The sequence below is a fragment of the Montipora capricornis genome, chromosome 10 (genome assembly GCF_036669925.1).
Source record: "Montipora capricornis isolate CH-2021 chromosome 10, ASM3666992v2, whole genome shotgun sequence".
NCBI lineage: Eukaryota > Metazoa > Cnidaria > Anthozoa > Scleractinia > Acroporidae > Montipora > Montipora capricornis.
Window position 1 is genome coordinate 65,631,998 of NC_090892.1, and position 22,990 is coordinate 65,654,987.

The following is a 22,990-nucleotide window of genomic DNA, read 5'->3' on the forward strand; positions in this document are numbered from 1 at the left end:
ATGGGTGACCCTTTCCTCGATGACTTCCCAGAGCTTGTTACTCTAGACAGCAGAGACTGCATGGATGATGCTGTAGCCACGTCAACTGTTACCCTCTTACAGGTCGGTAAAACGCAGTACCATGCAGGAATACCTGAAGGAAGTCATCAAAGATAGGACGATCTCAATAAACAGTCCAATCAAGAAAAACAAGCCCCCCCCCCCCCCCTCCCTCCTTTTCAGTAAACCCTCCTGCACTAAATCGAAGTATTCGAATACACTCAAGGTACTTCAGAACAACGTTGCCGTTTTTGCTCAGTTGTACATTGCAATGTAGAACAGTGATGCTGACCTTGGAGAATTCTTCAGTCACGAAGTAAAGTCATTTCCTCCGTCATTGTCCGAATTTGGAAATCTTCGTCTCCCAAGTAACAAGTCTGGGCTTTTGAAGTGTATCACCGAGCCGCGACAGCCTGATCCTCCAACACAGTTCGACTGTAAGATTTGTGATGGTGCTGTTATTGTCCATTGTCTTTCTGTCACTGGAGTGATCACCTTTGATGACTACGCCGTGAACGTCTTTGAAGTCATCCCTTATATCTGCAGTCAGAGTAGCAGAAGAGTGGACGTTGTTTGGGATGCCTATATGTACATGATAGTCTGGAAGAATCAACAAGTGAAAAGAGAGGGAAGGGCGTACGCTGTAAGGTTTCTGGTGGCACCAAGTTCCCAAGGAACTGGATGCAGTTCCTGTGTGATTCAGCAAACAAGGAAGGTCAAGGAAGAGCTGTTCGCGTTTCTGACAAATAAGGTTGCGGAACACAACTGGCCGGAGAACAAGGTGATCTACATAACATCAGGTTTTTGTTGTGATGACGTTGTTATAATTTTGTTTATATATATATGAGGTAAAGAAACATTATTTTCAATAATTTGCTGGTGATTGCTTATAATCAATATCTTATAGGGGGTTCTGTCATCTCCATTGGTGTGGAAAGATCCATGCCTGAATGCAATCACGAGGAGGCAGACACAAGGATCGTTGTCCATGTTCTCCATGCCATTCAAGCTGATCAGGCGAAATCAGTTGTAGTCAGGACCGCTGATACAGATGTTATTGTTATCTTGGTAGGAAAATTCCACTATCTTAGAGCCATCCAGCCCGAGTTGGACCTGTGGGTAGGGTTTGGAACAGGCCACAATTTCTCATTCATAAACATCAACATCATTTATGCTGGGCTAGGCGAAGCGCCATCAAAGTTCTTACCAGTGTTTCACGCGTTGACGGGCTGTGATACCACCTCCACCTTCTACGGGAAAAGCAAGAAGTCCGCATGGCAGGCATGGGAGCTATGTCCTGGCGTAACGTAGACATTCGAGTTCCTTGCCAATAACCCTTTTCACCAGCTGACTGTTGATTCTGACCATTTCAAGCGCATTGAGAGGTTCACCGTCATATTATTCGACAAGTTAAGCCCGTTAGATTCCACTAACAAGACAAGAATGGAGCTCTTCTGTAAGAACAACAGAGATATGGATAAGCTTCCACCAACACAGGTAACACTAAAGCTTCCTTAAGTGTTTCCGTGCTTTTTCTATCACTTTTCCTCATTAAATCCCCATCTTTAAAAAAAAATACTTCAGTTTTTTTTTTTCCATTTCATTCAAACGGATGCCCTTCTACAACATTTTCACCGATCAATATTTCAAGCCGGAATCTGGATAACCAGTGAACAGTCAGAGCAGGCGTTGCCATCTCCCCAGCAATTCTCCTGGAAGCAACAAGATGGTGCATGGGTTTCAAAGTGGATAAGCATCCCCGAGGTGTCGAAAGCATGCAGCCAGCTCATTTGGTGCAGTTGCAAAGGAGTGTGCACAAGGTGCATTGCCAAGTGTTCCAAGGCCTCGCTAGAGTGTACCCACTGTGTAAATGCAAATGCATGATAAATAATCCTGAACGGGCGTGGCAGTTTCACAACCGTCCATAGGAAGTCTTATGAGCAAAACAGAATGAAACATGTGCCTTGTCCAAATGTCCAAGAAAATAAACTTAAAAATTTATTAGAACTGTGTGTTTGGGAAATGTTCAAGCTGTTCAAGGCTCTTTTATTTAGAATTTGATTTCTTTGTGAGCTACCTCTTAGGTAATAAGCCTATTGATTTGTATCACTACTTAAACCTGACATCGAGATCTGTCTTTAAACTGATGTGCAATTATCATTACCCAGGCAAGGTAACTAACGAACAGAGACTAGGCACTAGACAGTGTTCTTGTAAAACTAACGTAAACAGTGTAATAATGACTACACAATACACATTTAGAAAAATGAGATTATCGCTTTTTAGAAAAATGAGATTATCGCTTTTTATCTAGGCCAAATATACAAGAAAAACCACCAATCACATAAGAGAGTCTCTCCACTGGGGGAAACTTAAATACCCTATTAATCCTATACCAGAACCGCTTGTGATGGGCACCCCCTCCAGTATTAGTCAGTAGGTGCTAAGGAAGCTCTGTGCCAAATTTGCCGCTTTTGTGCATTAAGAGACCTGACTATGATTTCAACCCGCCGATCGCTTATATCGGAGATAACTTTTAGACAGGGAGGGAGAGAAATGTCGGTCTCTAAACCATATGTGAGAGATCCCTGTGTTACTGGGGTGGCTCGGTCCCTCCTGATCAATTGTGAGGACGTTTATTTATAAGCCATATATATATTTGACATTATCAGTATATTGCATGGTAGGTAGAGATGCGTACTTGCACGGAAAACACGACATAATATGAGCATGGGTGTTAGCCGGACTATGAAGCTTCTTTTTAAATTCTTAAACATGCTTTTTTGATTCATAATCATATTTATTTATGTATCATACAAAAATTTTGTTTATCAACGGAGCTGATAATGTAAATTGGCCACCGTACAGAGATTCTAAAAGCTTTTAGATTTAGAATCTCAGTACGGTGGCCAATTTACATTATCAACTCCGTTGATAAACCATTTTTTGTATACTTCTTCCCCATCGACGCAGCATCACAGTTGCTTTAGAAACTACCCCCTTCATTTATTTATCATAGGTTATTTAGGGTGGCTGTCCTTCCGAAAACACCTTTTATTATACTGAGTTAGCTTCAATCAAACCCATTTTATAAGAGTGAGTCCACGAGAGCAGGCAAGGCTGCTACTTGCCATCTCACCAATTTCCACGAAACTTTTCCAGTTTAAAGGGTCTACCCCAAAAAAAAAAGACAAACTGGTTTGTGTTTTGGATCTTTCAGGGGGGAGATATGCCACCACCTGGATTTATTAGACTTTTACCGTGGAAATTGCTTTAAATTAGGCAAAATATATATATGAAGCTGTCAGTACAACTGTGTTTAACGTATTGCTTTGAGGGTGCACACACATAATAAAACATCCTTAGTGAATGCAAGGAACAAGCGTCAGTCAGTTTGATTGACGGCTTGTCAATCAATTAAGGCAACTGAGTGAGTGTATTATAAGACATTTTGAAAAATTCAAATACTTGATGGTTTTAAAGTCAAATATCTCCTGTTGCAAGAAAGCTTTAATAATTATTTTAATATCCCTTTGTAGTCCATTATTTGGTCCCGATTTATTCCCAAAAGTGCGGGAATAAATTGCAGCACCTTGTCGCCTACTTGCGGAATGTGAGTCTCAGAGAACACCGTGATCATCCCAGTTATGAAAAACTCAGGATTTTTTGCGGCTTCTTTCGCAACTGCTTCGTAATTCGAGGATCACTTTCATGGAGACAGAGATAAAACTGTTTCTCAGTGTACGTATAGAATGAGGTATCAGGGCCCATAACTACAACCACTTAAGGGAATAAAGCCATGGAATTGAATGAAACTGACCTTACACTCGATTTTATGAAACCGAAGTTTTTATTCGCTTTCGAGTTTTCCCGCCAAGTTGATGACATGAGATCACTGTTCCATGTACAAGTCAGACACGCTAACCCACTAGCTGTCAAGCCAAACCATCTCAAGCTCTTTTGAGCTATCCACCGCAGCTTCGACCTTTTGATGTCATGCATTTCAATCAGTATCTACCGATAAATTGCGTGAAATGGCTTCCTCCATTAATTCAGGAGCTTTGATGTCTTAAGTACCAAGATATGTTGCGAATATTGTAGGCACAAATGCTTACTGGCTTGGTACTCCAACATTCCTTGTTTTTACATTTTTATCCCTTGGCATGCATTACCTCTCTTTCGTAGTAAGGTATAGGAGTATAATCATCGCTCACCAGCTATTCACCCAAAGCCGTTATTGTTCTATTTTATGGCTACAGAGGTCCTTCTATAAAGTGAAACACTATCATCATGGGTACCAATTGACCATTTTCGAATTCTCTCGGTTGGACTGGATCTAGCATGAAATGGAGGCTAATGCGGGCAAATCTTTTCAAATGCAAATTAATCTGCTCACATTAGCCTTCATTTCATGCTAGATCCATTCCAGGTGTGAGAATACGAAACTGGCCTATAAACTCCGTATATATGGGGTTGATACAATCAGTATTAAGTGGTTTGAGACTTTCCTTTTCCGCCGAAGTCAAAGATGTAGTCTTGCTGGCCAGTTGTCTAATGCTACACCAGTTTCTTGTGGCATCCCACAGGGTAGCAACCTTGGACCACTTTTATTTCTAGTTTTATTACCGATCTGCCAAATTGCCTTAAGTTGAGCTCCCCAAGGATTTTGCTGATGATACTAACATAACTTTGAGAGGTTTGAGACTTTCATTTTCCGCCGAAGTCAAACTGAGATGTAGTCTTGCTGGCCAGTTGTCTAATGCTACACCAGTTTCTTGTTGCATCCCACAGGGTAGCAACCTTGGACCACTTTTATTCCTAGTTTATATTAACGATCTGCCAAATTGCCTTAGGTTGACATCCCCAAGGATGTTTGCTGATGATGCTAACATACCCTTTGCTGCCAGCACATTGACTGATCTTGAGAATGGTTTAGATTCAGAGTTAAGAAGTCTTAATCTATGGTTTATTTCCAACAAACTGAGTTTGAATGTTTTAGGGTTGTTGGGTCAAACCAACGTTTACAGTCATTATCTGACAATCAGGTAAACATTGAGATCGATGCTAAATTAATCACTGAAGTTAAAGAAGCTAAATCACTAAGCGTGATAATTGACGAACAGAACGAGGATCGCTTCTCTCATTCGTATATAACTCGCACTTCAATATGCATTCATTTCATTTGTGTTAAATATTGTTCATGTCGGTCAATTAAGAATGTGAAGACAGTGACATCTTTAAATAAACAGGAGGTCTTAATTTATCAGTGGCTTGGGGCGCGTTCGATTGACCCTATTCCGGAATAAGAATACGTGGAGTGATGAAGAAAACGGTATGTTTGGCGCGTTTCGAAGCAGCAAGGATAATAAAATATGTTTAAAAAAGCGTTTTAGCAGATGTTTCATAATTTTAATGTGAATCTCCAGAAAAAAAAAGGATTTTAAACTTATATTCCATGTGTTCCTATCCCGGAATACGGTCAATCGAACGCACCCTTGGTTGTGTGTTATTTTTACCTGCTGGGCAAAAAGACACCTTTGCAAGATTTCTTTCCAACAGCATTCATTTTTGTTGAAGATGACAATAAACCGCCCAATACTACTTCCTGTAGCCTGCACTTGGTTTACTCAACCATTTCAAAATTGTAACGTTGCAATTTTCAGGGGTAAGCTTTGATTTTTATTCTTCACTAAAACGTTTTAACTGAACGTTTCTTTCATGAAACTGAAAAAAAGACGTTTAACTAAGATTTTTCCATATTGTTCGAAAAAGAGTCACGGCGAAAATGATGTCAAAAAATTAAATCACTCGACTAAGCTTCCTAATTTCTTTACAAAAAATTGTTTTCAAGGTCTTATTCCCTGTTTAAGTTTTTTAAAAATGAGATACTTGTGCAAGTTACACCTCTGAAGCCAAGCGTTTGCGATCAAGGTAGACAAATGCTTGCGCCGACAGAAAAATCCTAAAGTATATGAGAAATCTAAATACTTTTTGGCTGAGCGATTTCTAGGTACGTTTTTCTAAATTTTTAATTTCGAAAAGAGGTTAAAGGAAGTTTCACAGGGGGACGGTTAATATTGCGGTTTGCCGGAATGATTTTTCAAAGTTTCCACCTCAATATGATTTAACCTAAGTAATTTATCTGAGTTCTCTACATCTACGTATCCCAGAGGAAAACGTTCCGGTATTAAGTTAATAAGCCTTATCAATCAAATTATCAGGCTCAATTCAGTTTTTGCCTTCCTACTGTAGAATCCTTGCCTTCCTACTCTAGAAGGTTTGCAAGCTATATGCAAAGCAACGGATTTAATAGACAAAATGCTGGAAATGTTTAATCTCAGGCAGAGAACAACAGCTCGAACGATGCGAATATCAATGAGGTCGCTAACTTAAAGAATTTTTTCATGTATATTCTATCAGATGGTAAATATTTTTCAAGGCTTAACTTCCTTTGGCAAGCTCTGTGGATTACAATCAGTTCAACTAAACTCTCTCTCGGAAATTTTCCTCTCAACTCGGGTAGCTCTGTTTAATGTCTTATAAGCTAATACAACTGCATTTTCGACTTCACTTTACTAAGAAAGACAAGTGAAACGTTGCCAAAAACAAGGGGAAGCTAGGATGACAATTATTTATATCCAACCATATGCATTAATCATAAAGATCATATTGGATCATGCAAAGAAAATTTCAAAGGATTAACCAGGCGATTGAATCTTGTAGTTTGCTGTAAAATGAAAGTTTTCTGCCCTTTCATTCTGGCTTTTCAACTGTTAAAAGTGAACCCGACGAATCAAAACGTCCGATTGCTTCCATCGCTAATTTGAACTCATAAAAAATGACCCTGTGTTTTGCAGCTATTACTTTGAGCCACGGAAATTTATAAATTTTCATTAAGGGTTGAATTACGTGTTATATTATATATCATTTCTTGACAGCAGCGTTTATTTTGTAGAGTTTCTGAAAGCCGTGACAATGAACCCTGCGATATCCTTTGTTTGGCTCGCACTTGGTTTACATAGCGTATTCAATCTTGTTGACTTGCAGTATTCAGAAGTAAGTGTTTCGTGATATTACTGGGTACACACAAGGTTTCACTGAATTATTTGTGAATGATTATTGCTACTTTTTTTTCATAAAAACAGGCTCCCAAATAACCTAGAAAAATTACATTTTATCCTTAAATTAGCTGATTTCACTATATTGCTTTCAAATGACTAAAATGGATACCGCACGTGAAGCAGTTTCTTATGACATATAAAAACAAACGTTTCCCTCATGGCGTCGTCTTTTTTAACTGGCCTCCCGACGGATTTTCGCTGCTAAGGGCCGAATTGCTTCGAAGCCCAGTGATTGGGTTAACGTCGGTCCTACTGGATTACCTGTGGCAAAAACGCATGGCAGCACTACCGCTTAGCAGGTTTGGAAGAGCTCGACCCGTTTCTCAAAACGACTTCATTTCAGGGATAAGCGGGATTTGTGGCACACAAAATACAACGGAAAAGTTTAGGAAATTTCGAAAGTTTCAATACCCGATAAGAACAATAATCTGGCAGGAAACAACTACAGAAAGCGCCACCTTAGAGGTCTGGATAGTACTTCAGTCGCATGCCCATGGCCATATGGCAGCCATGGCCAGCTGTTGCGATCTGGTGCGGCCCCGTCATCATGGCTTACATGCATGACACAACTACCTATAGCCGGTGCAGAAATTCCCCTTTTAAGCGAGCGCCAGTAACAAACTAGCATGCTAATTATTAGGAGACCCATCAAAGTGAAGAAAACTACTGACGAACGTTAGAACAGAAAGAAGCAGTTTACAAGATCAAATATTGCGACTGCCAGGCCACTCATGTCGATGAGACCAGCAGATGTCTAAACGAAACACTGGCTGAACAAAAACGAGGGACGACAAATAGTAACATCAATTTTTTGCACAGCATGTACAGACAGACTACAACATCGACTGGGACTCTGCTGAATGCGTTACATACCGTATTAATTATTACCAACGGATCGTACTGGAAGCTGGTTCACTAAATTAGAACAGTGACCTGTAATCTGATGCCTACAACTTCCAGCACCCTACAAACGACTTACCAAGGACGTCAACACATTGACCGACTTACTAACAACACATGTACAGACATGTAAGACGTAGACAGATGCAGACGCACCAATCACTGTTTACAGTTTTTACAGCCAATGACAGCTTTGCTCAACTGACAGTCGACCAATAATGTCACGACTTTGTTGACTTATCACATCATCGACCAGGGTATTTGTACTATCTAATGACGTTACACAAATAATTAATCACTTCACTCTGGTGATGATTTCCGGTCAGGTTGTCGAAACGTCAGTCAATGTCATCTAAACAGTCCTTCCCAGGACCACTCGTGCTTCAGATATGATATGACTCCCATTAATAATATACTTTATTCAAATACTGTATTTGAAAGGTAAGCCTCTTTGAAGGGTTCCCTTACTAAATCTAAACCTAAAAGGTGTTTACCTAAACAACATTTACGTAGGATCTGTAAAATTGCATATAAAAAAACTGAATCAATACACGTTTATCCACGTTTTCAAATCTTGTTTGAATCTCTCACGTCCGGCTGATAGGTGGTTCGCCAAATTATTCCAGTCTTTAACAATTCTTACAAAGAAAGAGTACTGAAAAGCGTCAATTTTTGCCAATTTTGTTTGGATATTGTATAGATGATTAGCCTGTAGTGTTTTTACTTTTTACAGTACTCGAAAAAATCACAAAAGTTCAGGCCGTTTTAATCCAAACATTATCTTATTCCAATCTTATAGCATTCTACTAAAGAAAGGTACTTCCCTCAGTGTTCAAGTGTGTTTCAGTTTGCGTCGATCTTAAGCCATTTCACGTGGCTTCTGACCAAGAGCAAGCAATCCTTGATGCTCTTCGTTGCACTTTTTCTATCGCTAATTTGTCTTTAACTAAGTATGAAGATCATACAGAACGTACGTATTCTAATATAGATCTTACCGGTGACTTATAAAGCAAGTAGAAGATATCCTTGTCAGTCTTAAGTGTACGCTTAAGTTGAGGCCCAAAACTTTTTTCGCTTCAGTTGTTTACTGTTATCGGCCACACGATCCGACCAGGATGTCTCTCGACACATGAACGCCAAGGTCTCTTTATGAGTTGAATGACTTTAACTCTGTGTTTGACATTTTGTGAGAGTGTGTACTTTTGTCCAGTTTTCCAGAGAATTCAGGTCCCACTGTAGCGCTAGTGTGTCATTGAAATGATTCAATTGACAAGAGTGATCTTAGTATCATCAACAAACAGTAACGGTACACGTAACAAATTACTCTCGGTTGCTTCGGCTGCTGAGGCAAGGATACTAAGGCTTCGGATAAGTTACTGATCATGAGTTCTTGCATGTTGGCTTGTGACCGTAGATTTAACGTACCTTCAGTGTATCTTTGCCAGTAACTGAATTTCGCTGCAAACGAGAAGCTTCGTAAGGGGTTTGCAACAGGGTATATTCCATCTATGAGAAATTAAGACTGTTGATTTGCATTTTGTTGATTTTGTGACACATATCGTCGATAATGCTAGATGTTTCTTGTTTTAGGCACAACAGCTCCAACGTGGCGAATATCAACATGTAAATTACGCATACTTCCAGAACTTTTTTCATCAAATGCCGAATATTTCCCAAGTGTTGGCTTCATATTATGCTACGGATGACATGGACTGTGCCTTCAAATGTCTCGCGAAGATGTCATGTTTCTCCTTCAATTTTGCCACCTTACCGGCAGATAGTAACTCTGATCGACATTTCTGTCAACTCCTGGCGTCAGATAAGTACAATCACGCAAACAGTTTTGTACCAAGCAGAGACTTCCATCATTTCGCTATTTGGGTGGGTTCCTCAATTGATAGGTGTAATAGAAAAATGATTCTTAATGACTCAACGCTTTTGACCGGTCGCTTAACAAAATGTCCTTTGTTGACTGTATCCTTTTTAGACAAAAATAATAATAACTATAGTACCATTCTCAGAATCTCCCAATAAGGCTGAGTTAATAGAAAATCTACTTAACTGCCTCAAGAAAATCACGGGTTCTTTTGAGCCGTATATATCGTTCTAAAAATTTTTGCGCTGCATTAAAAACGAAAACCGGTTCTGTTATTTATTCATGCTTTAATTCTTACTTGTGTTCCTTCAGTCTTTCAAAGTTACGTGGTTGACATGGGAAGATTGTAACAACATGGCGTTATACAATATGTTAGTTTAAGGCCATTACAACTACTAATAATTTACGTCAGCATTAGACATAAATGCAGCATGAAATGCATTCCTCTTATCAACCAAGTTCTACGTCCCTACTCTAATATATATGGAGCTAGTTTTTTGTAGTTGGTTCCTGGTCCAAGCAAGAAGCGCGCGGATCATAAGCCAACGGTGAAAAAGCGAGGATCCATAACTTACAACGGCGAGAGAAGGGTAAATCGTGTGTCTCGTTCTGTTTTGTAAATTACAGAGCTAGTGTTTTGTCGTTGGTTTCTGGCCCAAGCGAGAAGAGCGAGGATCATAAGCCAACTGGGAAAGAGCGAGCATCCATAACTTACATTATCGTATGGCCAGTACGGCCCCGTGCGCACTTTCATTGTAAGACTATTGGAAAGATCGCCGTATGAGGGCTGTACGCATTTCCGCAAGCAGGGCCGGAAAAAGCCGTAAGGCCCTGCTAGGAACACGCACTGCTCCGTGCAGTGCGATTCTAGAGGATTTCGTCGCTTTTTTCACATCCAAGTTATTTGCAGCCAGAAAAGCAAATGCAAACAACATATTAGATAAATTGCCTGTGTAAATTTTTGTTACTTATTTTGCCCAAACTTCTAATTCAGAGTGCTCATGAATACTGTAAAGAGCCCATATGATAAAATGCTTATTTACTGAGTTTAGGTCGGGCCGGACAGGAAAATATTTGGCCCTCGGTCTTGGCGCGTCCAGCCCTGCCACTCAGTCAATAAGTACATAGTACGGACTTCTGAGGTAATAAAGCGCACAAGAAAGGAAACCAGTCAAGCAGAACCGTTTTACTGCAACAAATGATTGGCACGCGTAAGAATTTGAAAAATAAATAAAACAAACGTTATTGGCTTTTTGAAATAGTTGATTGCAATATTCAGACATTTTCCCAAGTTTATTCAGTTCCCACAAACAACATGACAAATTTGCTTATAAATGTTGCATCAATACTTCGTACTGTACAATCCGACCCGCTAAATTAGCCAATCATAGCGCGCATACTATCCGAAAGATAAAATAAATTGCACATTTAGATTGAATACATTTTTAGCGTTATCTCACTATTTATCAGTATATTTAATTGTGTTGCCGCCTTGACTTTCTTCTCAGTTGAGTCCTTAGCCGGGCCACAAAATTAGTCGGTTTTTATTCCACAGACAGTTTGCTATTAAAAGACTTAAGTAAAAATATTCGTTCGAGATCCCAACATTAATTGACAGTAACGTTTCTCAACATTCGTTTTTGCTTTTAGAGCCCATGTGAAAGCCCTCCTTGTCAAAATGGTGGAACATGTCGTCCGCTGTATGACACAAATTCATACGTGTGCCAATGTGCTGAGGGAAACAATGGAACATTCTGTGAGAATGGTAATAGTGTTTAATTTGTTGAACAAAGTTAAGGACGAAAGAATAAATGAAGTGAGATTGGGTGCATGAAAATAAAACTCATTTTAAAGCGTTTACAAATTTGACAAGAGCACCCAAAACATCCTTACGGGGGGGACTCGGCAAGGGCACCAAACGAGCAAATCATTTAAGAGAAAAGCCTTTGAAAGATATTTCTAGGCGCCTTGTAATGTACAAAGACTGTCTAAAGAGATGTTTTTATAACCTGGAAGAATTTGATCTGTTCGGATATCTTAGCTGAAAATTGAATTGTCCGAGAATTTTAGGGACGATATCTTCATTTCAGAAATTGCTAGCAAAACGTTACCTTCTAAGAACTTCCAACCGAACCATTTGCTCATCAGCGCCGAAACTTCCAGGTGACCTTTATTGTAAAAATGTCCCTTCCGAAAACGAAAGGGCCTAGTCTTTCCTGGTTACCAGGGGCGGATCCAGGATTTTTCTTAGGAGGGCGGGGAAGAAAAGGGGGGGGGGGTGGGGGGGCGGGGGGGGTGGGGTGGGAGGGTGATTATTTTTGTTTTTGCAGAATACTAATTCTATACTAGCCTCAGGTAATCTCAGGGCGGGTGGGGGGATGCATACCCCCTGCACCCTCTCCCTAGATCCGCCCCTGGTTACGAATCCCTTCGGAGATATTTTAGTAAAGAAATCTTTATTTGTTTGTCAACGTAGAACCGAAATTCGTAGAACAGTTTGACTCTCCTGAACACATATTTCCGCTGACTCAAGATTATCGTTGGGTGCCACTGACTCGGACTACATTAAGGCAAATGTGTTTAATGCATTTCTCCCGTAAACGACTTAGTTGTGTGTCACCTGATTCTCAAACAAGTCACTTATACATATAGATATGGGCATGGTCTTTCGATTGTTTCTCATACTGTAAAATTGAGGACCTTCTCGGGCTGCTGTCATCAATAAGTTGAGTAGAAATCCCGTATCGACCTTCTTCAGTGAGCCAGCGTGCTTATGTGTGTGCGTAAACATTAAACATGGATCTGAATCGCTATTTTTACAACTTAATCCTCCTCTGTTCCTTTCCGTAGGATGGCAGAAGGTAAATGTAGACCCAGTGTTCTTTGGGGTGAAGAATGATTCATTCGTAATCTTCGAGATTCACAAGCCAGGAGAAATTTATCGCTTAAAGCTGGTCCATCGCTCAGGCTATGTGATTTGCATTTCCGGCACAGCCATTAACACTAAGTGGGGTTGCAGTGCTAAACACCTGAGCAAAAAATTAAATGTTCATATTACTGACGAAAAAGACACCCGTATTTTTCCAGCAAACGTAAGCGGTTCACTGTTTTTGGATAGTCATCTTTACTACACACTCCATGGTTTCCATAAAAACTCTCCCGAGATTGTGTTTGATTCCATTCCTACTCCTTTGTCTGTGGTCGCTGGTCAGAAGTTAAGGATCTGGTATGGTGAAGACCTGGCAAAAAAAGACGAGGGTAACAACAACGGTACATCCTGCACTGATGTGTATGCTTTTCGCCAGTGATGAAGTGAATGGAATCGGCGTCAGTTAAAGCGATGTGAAGGAAATTCAATTGAGCTAAATTAGGCGAAAGTAAACTGAAGTAAAATGTAATGTAAGAATTGGACCTTGGAGTCTCTTGTTCTGTACCAGATCACAATGACTTTTAAGTAGTTTGTAGTCCCGGCCACCCTCGTTGCTTTCAAGATAGCAGTCTTCAATAGTAATATCAAAGGGAAAAGTGTGAAAAAAAAAACTCGATGACTGGTGCAGGCCAAAATAGCAAAAATAACGTGTTGTATTTCACAAAATATATGTATTTTAGAGGTTGTGTTTTTCCTTTAGAAGGGTCTCAATGGGAGTAGCTTTTACGGCTCACGGTTAAATAATTTGCCTTTTCATGGCTAACGGTTATCTTTTTTCCGTCACGGTTAACTTATGTGGGAAACAAAGAAATGCGTCCCTTGTGTTAGTTACTAGTAGGGTCTCAGTAGACATATTAAATAGTTTAAGTCATTGGTTATAACAATGCGACTCATGATTTTGTGTTGTTCGCGCGTCAAACCTTGCCCACGCCTTGACTTGTCTTTGAGACCTTTTCATTGCGCTCTTAGAGATAAAAAAGTCTTCTGCTTCGTCAACTCCAACGCTTTCATCTGAGTCACTTTTGTATTCCTCCACCTGGTTATTAGTAGCACCAGAAGGAGTCAGCGCGAGAATAAAAAGAAGAATGTTGCTTTCTGATACGAATGTAATAGACACCTCTCAGAATGACCTCTGCGACCTCCCCTTGGGTTTCCGTCGTCTAGGGAAAGACAGATAACGCCGTTTTGACCTGGTCAGTTGCAAAGAACACTTTTGCAGTGGACACTGCTCGTTTTGCTTACACTGGTGATAAAACTCCTGTCTTATCCTTTGTCTTTTTACTTACGGTCCTTTGTCTCACTGGACGGTATAGCTGTCTAGCCAATCCCGCATTGCAACTTCGTCATTTTTTGGGAGCGTGTCAAAAGGTAGTGGATTCATAATTTTTAAGACTGAACTAGTGAGCAGCACGTCTGCGAACTCTAAGAGTTGTGAAACGATTTATTTTATCCTACGCGTTTCGTGTGACTAACGTACACTTCGCCAGAGATGTTTTACATTACAACACAAGGGAGGTGTATATATACCTACATAAGAGGGGAAAAAATATTTTTAAATTATGTAAAACCGCAAATACAATATCGGATTTGCATGTAGGAAACAGGCTAAAACTGTGGGAACAAAATTATGTAAGGCACAAAATTTGTCTCTCCTTGCACACCTTTCCGCCTCTTTCCTACATGCAAATCCGCTCTTGTAGTTGCGGTTTTGCGTAATGTAAAAAAAATTAAAAACTAACATTTTTAAAATGAAAAATAATGTCTTACCTGAGTCAAAACGCCACGAACTGAAATTTTCTCTGAAGATAGCTTTTCTGTCTCTAGCGATAATTGTTAAATAACTAAGTTCCAAACTGAAATATTTCTCTTGTAATTCGAAAGTGAACGTAATCGCGAGCCCTTGTTCCGCGAATTTGGTCCTTCGTCCCTGAATCGTGTAAGCAGCCCCAAAAAATACCTGTAAATCCCGATAAGTTCTGCGCGAACATGGAAATTTATTTATTCTTTATTAGCCCTGATATATCTCAGCTACAGTCGTATTGGATGTCGTTGTGCATATAGAATCTGCTTTTATTTTAAGTTGACCGTCTCCCAACGCAAGCTCCATTTTATTATAAGACCGTATAGGTATTCAAGACATACAAAAGAAGGTAACCCGTTCGTAAACATGTATAAAGACGATTTTGAAAATATTCAGTTAAGGCAAAAACCTTTTCCATTTATCGAAGGGTTTCTCTGTCTCCTTTGCCAGATTTAAGTTCTCTGGGGTCATAAGTAGTATAAGTCGCGCACCAAGGACCCTTATGCGAAAATTGTTGATATCGATAAAACAAAAGTTTAAAACTCTGCAGCAAATTCGTTCCCAACTGCAGAAATAAGTTTATCTGTGAACGTATTCTGCCAAAAGACACTTGTTCCCGCTTCGTTTTATCTTTGCACAAGCCAAGCAAACATGACCATGTAGGTTACGGAGCCGCAAAAGGAGGGACTTTCCAAGATGACAAATTAACACACCTGTCAACAAACTTGAATTCCGCACAATCACCGATAGCAGGAAAGCCGAAATTTCGTCATGTGAAAGAAAAATAATCAAGAAATCATCGGACACATTTGTTTTTTGTGTTATTTTAGTTAACGAGGATCATCATGTTTGGAAAAGTCGTGGACCAAGATCTCGCGAACCAAGGACACCATACTGTACCGAACATTTTTGCCTGATCTTTCAGGCCCAGAGAGTCGATGATGTTCTTGATAAACTCACTTATGGTTATCCCGAGACTGGCAAAATCTTTTCTCAACCTCCACTAATTTCATTCAAACGCGACAAAAAACGTAGGCAAGGTTTTAGTTAGAAGCGCTCTCAAAACTAACGAACAACCCGGCACTTTCAAACGCGCGTGCTCACGATGCAAAACCTGTCCTTTCACTCTTAACACTAACAAAATATCGGGAACTAAGCGATCTGTTAAGATCACCGATCGTTTCTCATGTACCTCCGCAAATGTCATTTATTGCATAACCTTTACGTTATGTATAATAAATTATACATTGGCGAGACAGGTAGACGACTAGGCGAACGATTCCGCCAACATCTTCGCGATGTTGAGACGAATGACAAAGATGCATCTAAGCCAGTCGCTCATCATTTTAATCTCGCTAACCTCTCCAAACAACACATGTCTATCTGCGGTCTTTCCCTACATCTAGATACGACGGAAAGCCGCAAGAATCTGGAACAAAAGTTCATCTTTCAAATCGCACCCATAATCCCCACGGTATTAACGAACGCTTTTTATTTAACTGAATGTATTCTAGCCGCCCCTGCAGTCATAAAGAATGCACGGTATTTAGTCAAGGATCTATCAGGGAAACGAACTCGCAGTGTTATTTTCATTGAGGCTGCAGATAGATTAAATACCTGGGAGAACCATTTCAAAAACTTACTGAACTTACCCCAACAACAGAATCTATATACAGTCCGTATTGAAAAGGTCTACGATACATTCGATCAAATACAAAGCGGCGAGTTCTCTCAAGCTGAAATAGATGCTGCTGTTCGTCAGGTGAAGAATGGAAAAGCTCCAGGTCTAGATGGCCTTCCACCTGAGTTTTGGAAATTATCAAAAATCAAAAAGCACCTCCATTTATTCTGCAACAAAACTTACTCTGAAAACAGACCAAAGGAATGGGGCCCTGCAATACCGAAAAAAGGGAACATAACAATCCCAGACAACTATAGAGGCATTTCTCTCAGCCAAATCGCTTCAAAGATATATAACCGCTGTCTTTTGAACCATATCAGACCAATCATTGACACTATTTTGCGACCAAATCAAAATGGTGTCCAACAAGGAAGATCTACCACCTCACACTTACAGGCTCTTCGCCGTATAGTTGGAGAGGTGAAAAATCACGATATGGAAGCTGTTCTCACATTCATTGACTTTCGCGAAGCTTTCGATTCGGTTGTCCGTGTTAAAATCTTCCAGATTCTTGAGGCATATGGAATACCTTCTGCCGTCGTCGCGGCCATTCGAATCATGTACGAAACACATCCGCAGTAGTCATCACGCCTGAAGGAGAAACTGATCAGTTTGTGATTGCTACAGGAGTTTTACAAGGTGACCCGCTTGCTCCTTTCCTATTCATTATCTGTCTGGACTATGCCCTTCGTACAGCCATTTCTGAGTCAGATGGCCTTATATTGAAACGCCGCCGCAGTCGCCGTTATCCCGCTGAAACTCTTGCAGACCTAGACTATTCAGACGATATTGCCCTTCTTGAAAATACCATTGAATCTGCTCACGACCTTCTCAACCGTGTAGAAAAGGCTTTTTTATGCACCTGAATCGTCCTTCGGCCAGCCAACTGTTTTCATCTGATGGTCTTCCTATTGAACTCGTCCAAGACTTCAAATATCTAGGAGATTACACTGTAGTTATGACATGAATTCCCGTATTGGTCAGTCATGGAGCGCACTCAACTCTCTCAACAAAGTTTGGAAGGCTGATATCAAGAAAGAAACTAAAACCAAAGTTCTTAAAGCATCTGTTGAAACTATCTTACTCTACGGTTCAGATTCCTGGTCGTTAAGCAGTGCACTGTGTAACAAACTTGATGGATCTTACACCAAAATGTTACCTGCAATCTACAACATATCCTGGCGAGATCTTATTACCAACAAAACTTTGTAAGGGTCCCTTCCACGGATATCAGAAGTTGTTAAACGCAGGCGTTTGATGTTAGCTGGGCACGTTTCCCGTCATGAAGAACCTGCTGGAAAACTCCTTCTATGGTCATGAGAAGCTAAGCGCGGAGTTGGAAGGCCCCACATAACAATCAAGTCACTACTCGAGAAAGACACCGGTCTTGCAGGACTAGAACTTCTCACCGTTATGAAAGACCGTTCTCCGTGATCCAAGAACTTCGTAAATGTTTCACCTTCTATTGAGGGATGACGCAAGGCAAGGCAAGGCATTCCGGTTTTTCACGTTGCCATGTTACAACCAGTAGCGTAGCTCCTACTCTACTCTAAAAACTACACACAACCCGTAATTCCTCTGTTCGCTCTGACGAAGGGCTAAGGCTCGAAACGTCAGCTTTTAGAATCCCTGTACGGTGGTTAATTTACATTATAAATCCGTTGATAAACCCAAATTTATGTGTACTACTTCCCCACCGACGCAGCACCACAGTTTGTTTAGAAACTACCCCCTTTATTCACTTATGGTAGATTGATCGAATGTACTCTTAACGCGAACTTTATAACGCTCTAAGCTCATTTCTTATCCCGTGTGATACCAACTCAAAATACCTTTAATAATACTCATATTTCACATGGATGTCAGGGGCATAAAACTGCTAAAAACATGCAACGAGCAAAGCTAATAGATTCCAGACAGTTGTGGTCAGCCTTTTTCCCAGGATAACTCTTCCTCCCTTCCCTTGGAGCGAAAGAGTCTCGGAAAGAGAAGAGTAATAAGAGAGACCCTGAGAGCAAAGAGCAAGGGATTTAAAGATCCCTTAAGACTCTAAATATTTCAAGATACTACCTTAAGTGTCTCACTTTTCATAATTTAAAAAATTTACCCTTAATGTTCTTAATTTTTATCACGGCTAACGGTTATTTTTTTGGTCATTTTCATGCTTAACGGTTAACATTTTTCGACGTTTCACGGTTCACATTTAACCCGTTCCCCATTGAGACCCTCCTTTAGTTTGATAGCTACAATAGGTGATACACAAAATATATCATATGCACCCAATTGTCAAAATAAATATGTCATTTGCCAGCTGGGAGGTCCGTATAGGGAAAAACTGTGACCGAGGCCTTGAAATTGCTGCCCGAGGCCGCAGGCCGAGTGCAGCTTTTTCAAGAACGACGTCACAGTTTCTTGCTATACGGACCGACCCTTTGCTAACCGACCCTCTAACGTCAATTTTCGGACAATATCTGTTCGGAAGACGACTTGAGATGCAGAATTTTCGGACCATTTGTTGTAAAATTTATTGCTTGCCTGCCTGTCCTAGGATTTTCGAACTTCTAAAAAATGGTATAATTGCCAATTTTGAACGGATTTTTACCTTAAAAAGGTCACCTAGAATTTTCGGGAGCCTTTTTTCTGGCTAAAATTTTTGAAAAAGTAAGTTTTCATCCCTATAATTTTCTGACCACTAGACTTTCAGCTAGGAAATCCGAACAGATGAAAAATTGGTAGGGGATAAAAATATGCCTATATCTACAGTTTAAATCCTAAAATACGGTAAACAATGCAATGTTTAAGTGGTTTTGAACTATATTCTCGTTGGGTGGCTCTGAATTCTGTTAACATGAAATGTGTGTGTCTCGATAAGCTTGATAAGGCAGTGTATAGTTCATTTCCTACATTTATAAGTGATAATTACAGGGAACTAATTAATTTCCTATCATAATTATAATTATATAATAGCACATAGTGACATAGCTGCACATTAACTACCAGCATTGGAGCCATGCACTAAAACATCACCTTGACAGTTGTTTTACTAGGATCAATAGGATGTGAACCAGGATTTTTCTAGGTTATGTCCCTGCAAAGGTTGAACTTACCGGTATCAGCAATATGCCATGCGGTGGACCAGACTTTTAACAAGAAACTATTTCAAAAAACAAAAAATAGTGTTTCGTTTCCGGAATGGTAAGGGCAGGAGAAAAGATAGAATACTATAGTGTGGGTCACTTGGCCTGTCATTCTTATTTCGCTTCGTGTATTGAAACTCGAGAGATTAAAGATAGAAATGTGAACGCAAACTCTCTGAACGGTGTTCCTTGGTATCAACATGCATAATTAGCTATAGCTTTTAAACGCATAACGCAAGGCGCAATAGAACGAGACAACAGACGTATTGGCGTTTTTTGAGGGAAACACTGCCCTGGCTGGTTAGCCTAGACGACTTCCAGATTGCGTGACGTAGAACAACCTCACTTATCTCCCCAGCACTACGAGCTGAGTGGTAAACAGGACGTGCTGGATCGGACAAGAGTATTGGTTAGTGAGCAATGGACAAAGGCAAACGACCCAACAAGCTTGGGGAAGTCGCTGCGCAGACTTAACAACACCACGCAGGAGTAACCCAATTTTAATGACGGCAAAGCGATATATCCAACCTCATCTCCAAAGGGAGGGAGGGGAAAACCTTTGACAAATTGGAAACAGCTAGCTGATTTTACTATAGAAGACAAACTGCCAAGTGAACCTTGGACGACTAACTGAGGCTTTTATAGCTAGACCCTTTCTATTAAAGTAGCCAGTTGCACAGATTCTACTATGTAGCATGCAGGTAGGCATTACACATGCTCTTTAGCAATAATAAATAAGGCTTTAACAAATCTGGCCAATGTAGGTGTACGTTGTAATCTGGGATCTAGGAACAAAGTCTCTATGTCCTCGTTTTATTTACAAACCGTTGATTTTATGACCTTGAACGGCCGACTACAAAGAACGCGAGTACGGTCACGTTCCATTAACCGTATTTTTATTACTGATAAGGCAGTAAAATCTCATTTAAAGAGAAGAACATATACTTGTTTATGTGCACAATACATCGAAGCATAAAGTCTACAAATACCTATTTTACCTTCAAATACTTACCCGTGCGTAACATTTCAAATTGCGTGTTACATACGAACCATGGCAATTAGTAGCTTTATAATCACTGGTTCCTCGTTAATCCAATTTATTACCAAGACTTGTTTGCATTACTAACAGAAACCCATAAGGGTTGAAACGTGTAACGGCCCCTTGTGTGCTGGGAAACAAGCTTCCGAATATTCAATTTGCTAAGTACCATATTTGGAACAACAAGAGCGAGGGGTTTCCAAATATGGTACTTAGCACTGAAATATTCAACCAATCAGTTCCCACTGAATATTCGGAAGGTGTGAACGCGCGTTACACGTTTCAACCCTTATGGGTTTCTGTTACTATTAACACGAAAAGGCCTAACTTGGGAATTTCTAACAATATATCGCTTTCATCTAACCCAAAATCATTCAGATATTCAAAACGTCGTATGCATGATCCATTTCCTTCGCCTTTGTGTTTGTCAGCATTATGATTTGCAATATTTTAGGTTTACGTGTTCACAAGTTTGTTTTTGTATCTCGTAGATGTCTAGATTTCCAATAACAAACTCTGTTTTGATTGGCTACTCTAACTCGCTGTGTAAATAGTTCACCCTGAATTCAAAATAGATATGTTTCGTTCCCGAGAAAACAAAACAACAACATCCTTTTAAAAATCGTACGGGGTATTCCTGATTTCTGAATTAAATTTAAGCTTTATTTTGCATTTACCTGTTCATCCACGCGCACGCTTTTTGGAGAAGTGTTACATACACTGTACCACGTGCCCGAGTAATTCCAGGGTTAACATTTTGGTATGCCGGAATCATGTTTCAAAGTTTCCACTTCAGAATCATTTAACCTAAGTAATTTGACTGAGTTCTCTACCTGAACGTATCTAACAGGATGAAGTAAAAACGTTCCGGTATTAAATCAAGTTATCAGGCTGTCTTCAGTTTTTGCCTTCCTACTGTAGAAGGATTTTCAAGCTATATGCCGAGAAACGGACGCCATAGACAAAATGCTGGAAATGTTTCAACTCAGGCAGGGCACAACAGCTCGAACGATGCGAATATCAATGAGGTCGCCAACTTAAAGAATTTTTTCATGTATATTCTATCAGATGGTGAATATTTTTCAAGTTTTAACTGCCTCTGGCAAGCAGTGTGGATTACAATCAGTTCAACTAAATTCTCTCTCGGAAATTTTCCTCTCAACTCGGGTAGTTCTGTTAATGTCTAATAAGCTAATACAACTGCGTTTTCGACTTCACTTTGCTAAGAAAGACAAGTGAAAAGTTGCCAAAAAACAAGGGGGAGCTAGCATGACAGTTATTTATAACCAACCATATGCATTATTAATCATATAGAACATACTAGATCATGCAAAGAAAATTTCAAAGTGCGATACCGGTTCAATGCTCTACTAACTGAGCTATGAAGCCTCACATTTGGGTCCTTCACGGAGCTAAATGAGCCTAACAAATGATCTGCTCTCAACTGTGAGGGGCAGTGTGGCCCAGTGGTTAGGGCGCATGCCTTGAGATCCGGAGATCCCCGGTTCAGGACATGGATCCTGGCCACTGGTTGAATTTGTCCCTGGTAGTCCCTGGTTCAACTTCTGCTTTCAACTGTGTCGCTTCATAGCTTAGTTGGTAAAGTACTGCACTGGCATCGCAGAGGTCATGGATTCGAATCGCAATGGAGTCATCTGAATTTCTTAGCTGCCAAATTCTCCAGTTAAGTGCGAGGAACGTTTCCTCATTCGTATACAACCCGCACTTTAATATACATTCATTTCATTCATGTTAATTATTGTTTATTTCGGCTAATTAAGAATGTGAAGGCAGTGACATCTTTAAATAAACAGGAGGTCTTAATTTATGGCTTGGTTGTGTGTTATTTTCACCTGCTGGGCAAAAACACACCTTTGCAAGATTTCTTCCAACAGCATTCACTTTTGTCGAAGGTGACAGTACACTGCCCACTATCCTTCCTGTAGCCTGCACTTGGTTTACTCAACCATTTCAAAATTGTAACGTTGCAATTTTCAGGGGTAAGCTTTGATTTTTATTCTTCCATAAAACGTTTAAACCGAACGTTTCTTTCATGAACTGAAAAAACACGTTTAACTAATATCTTTTCATAAGGTTCGAAAAAGAGTCACGGCGAAAATGATATCAAGAAATTAAATCACTCGACTAAGCTTTCTGATTTATTCACAAAAAATTGTTTTCAAGGTCTTATTCCTTTTTTAAGTTTTTCAAATATGAGATACTTGTACAAGTTACACCTCTGAAGCCTAGCGTTTGCGATCAAGTTAGACAAACTCTTTCGCCAACAGAAAAATCCTAAGGTATATGATAAATCTAAATACTTTTTGGCTGAGCGATTGCTAGATACGTTTCTCTAAATTTTTAATTTCGAAAAGAGGTTAAAGACTGTTTTCGAATTTTGAATCAATTTTCACAGGGGGACGGTTAATATTGCGATTTGCCGGATTCATTTTTCAAAGTTTCCACT

General features: G+C 40.0%; 1 protein-coding gene and 1 pseudogene across 1 annotated transcript in view; both read left to right on the top strand.

Annotated features, from left to right (window-relative positions):
* On the top strand, positions 1 to 13,244 carry LOC138021207 (uncharacterized; annotated as a pseudogene).
* The window catches only part of LOC138018634 (uncharacterized), a 17,251-nt gene continuing 5,852 nt past the window's right edge, over positions 11,592 to 22,990 (top strand). Inside the window, exon 1 of the mRNA XM_068865328.1 lies at positions 11,592 to 11,701. The gene's annotated coding sequence lies outside the window, so the exon portion shown is untranslated. The remainder of the gene's footprint in view (positions 11,702 to 22,990) is intronic.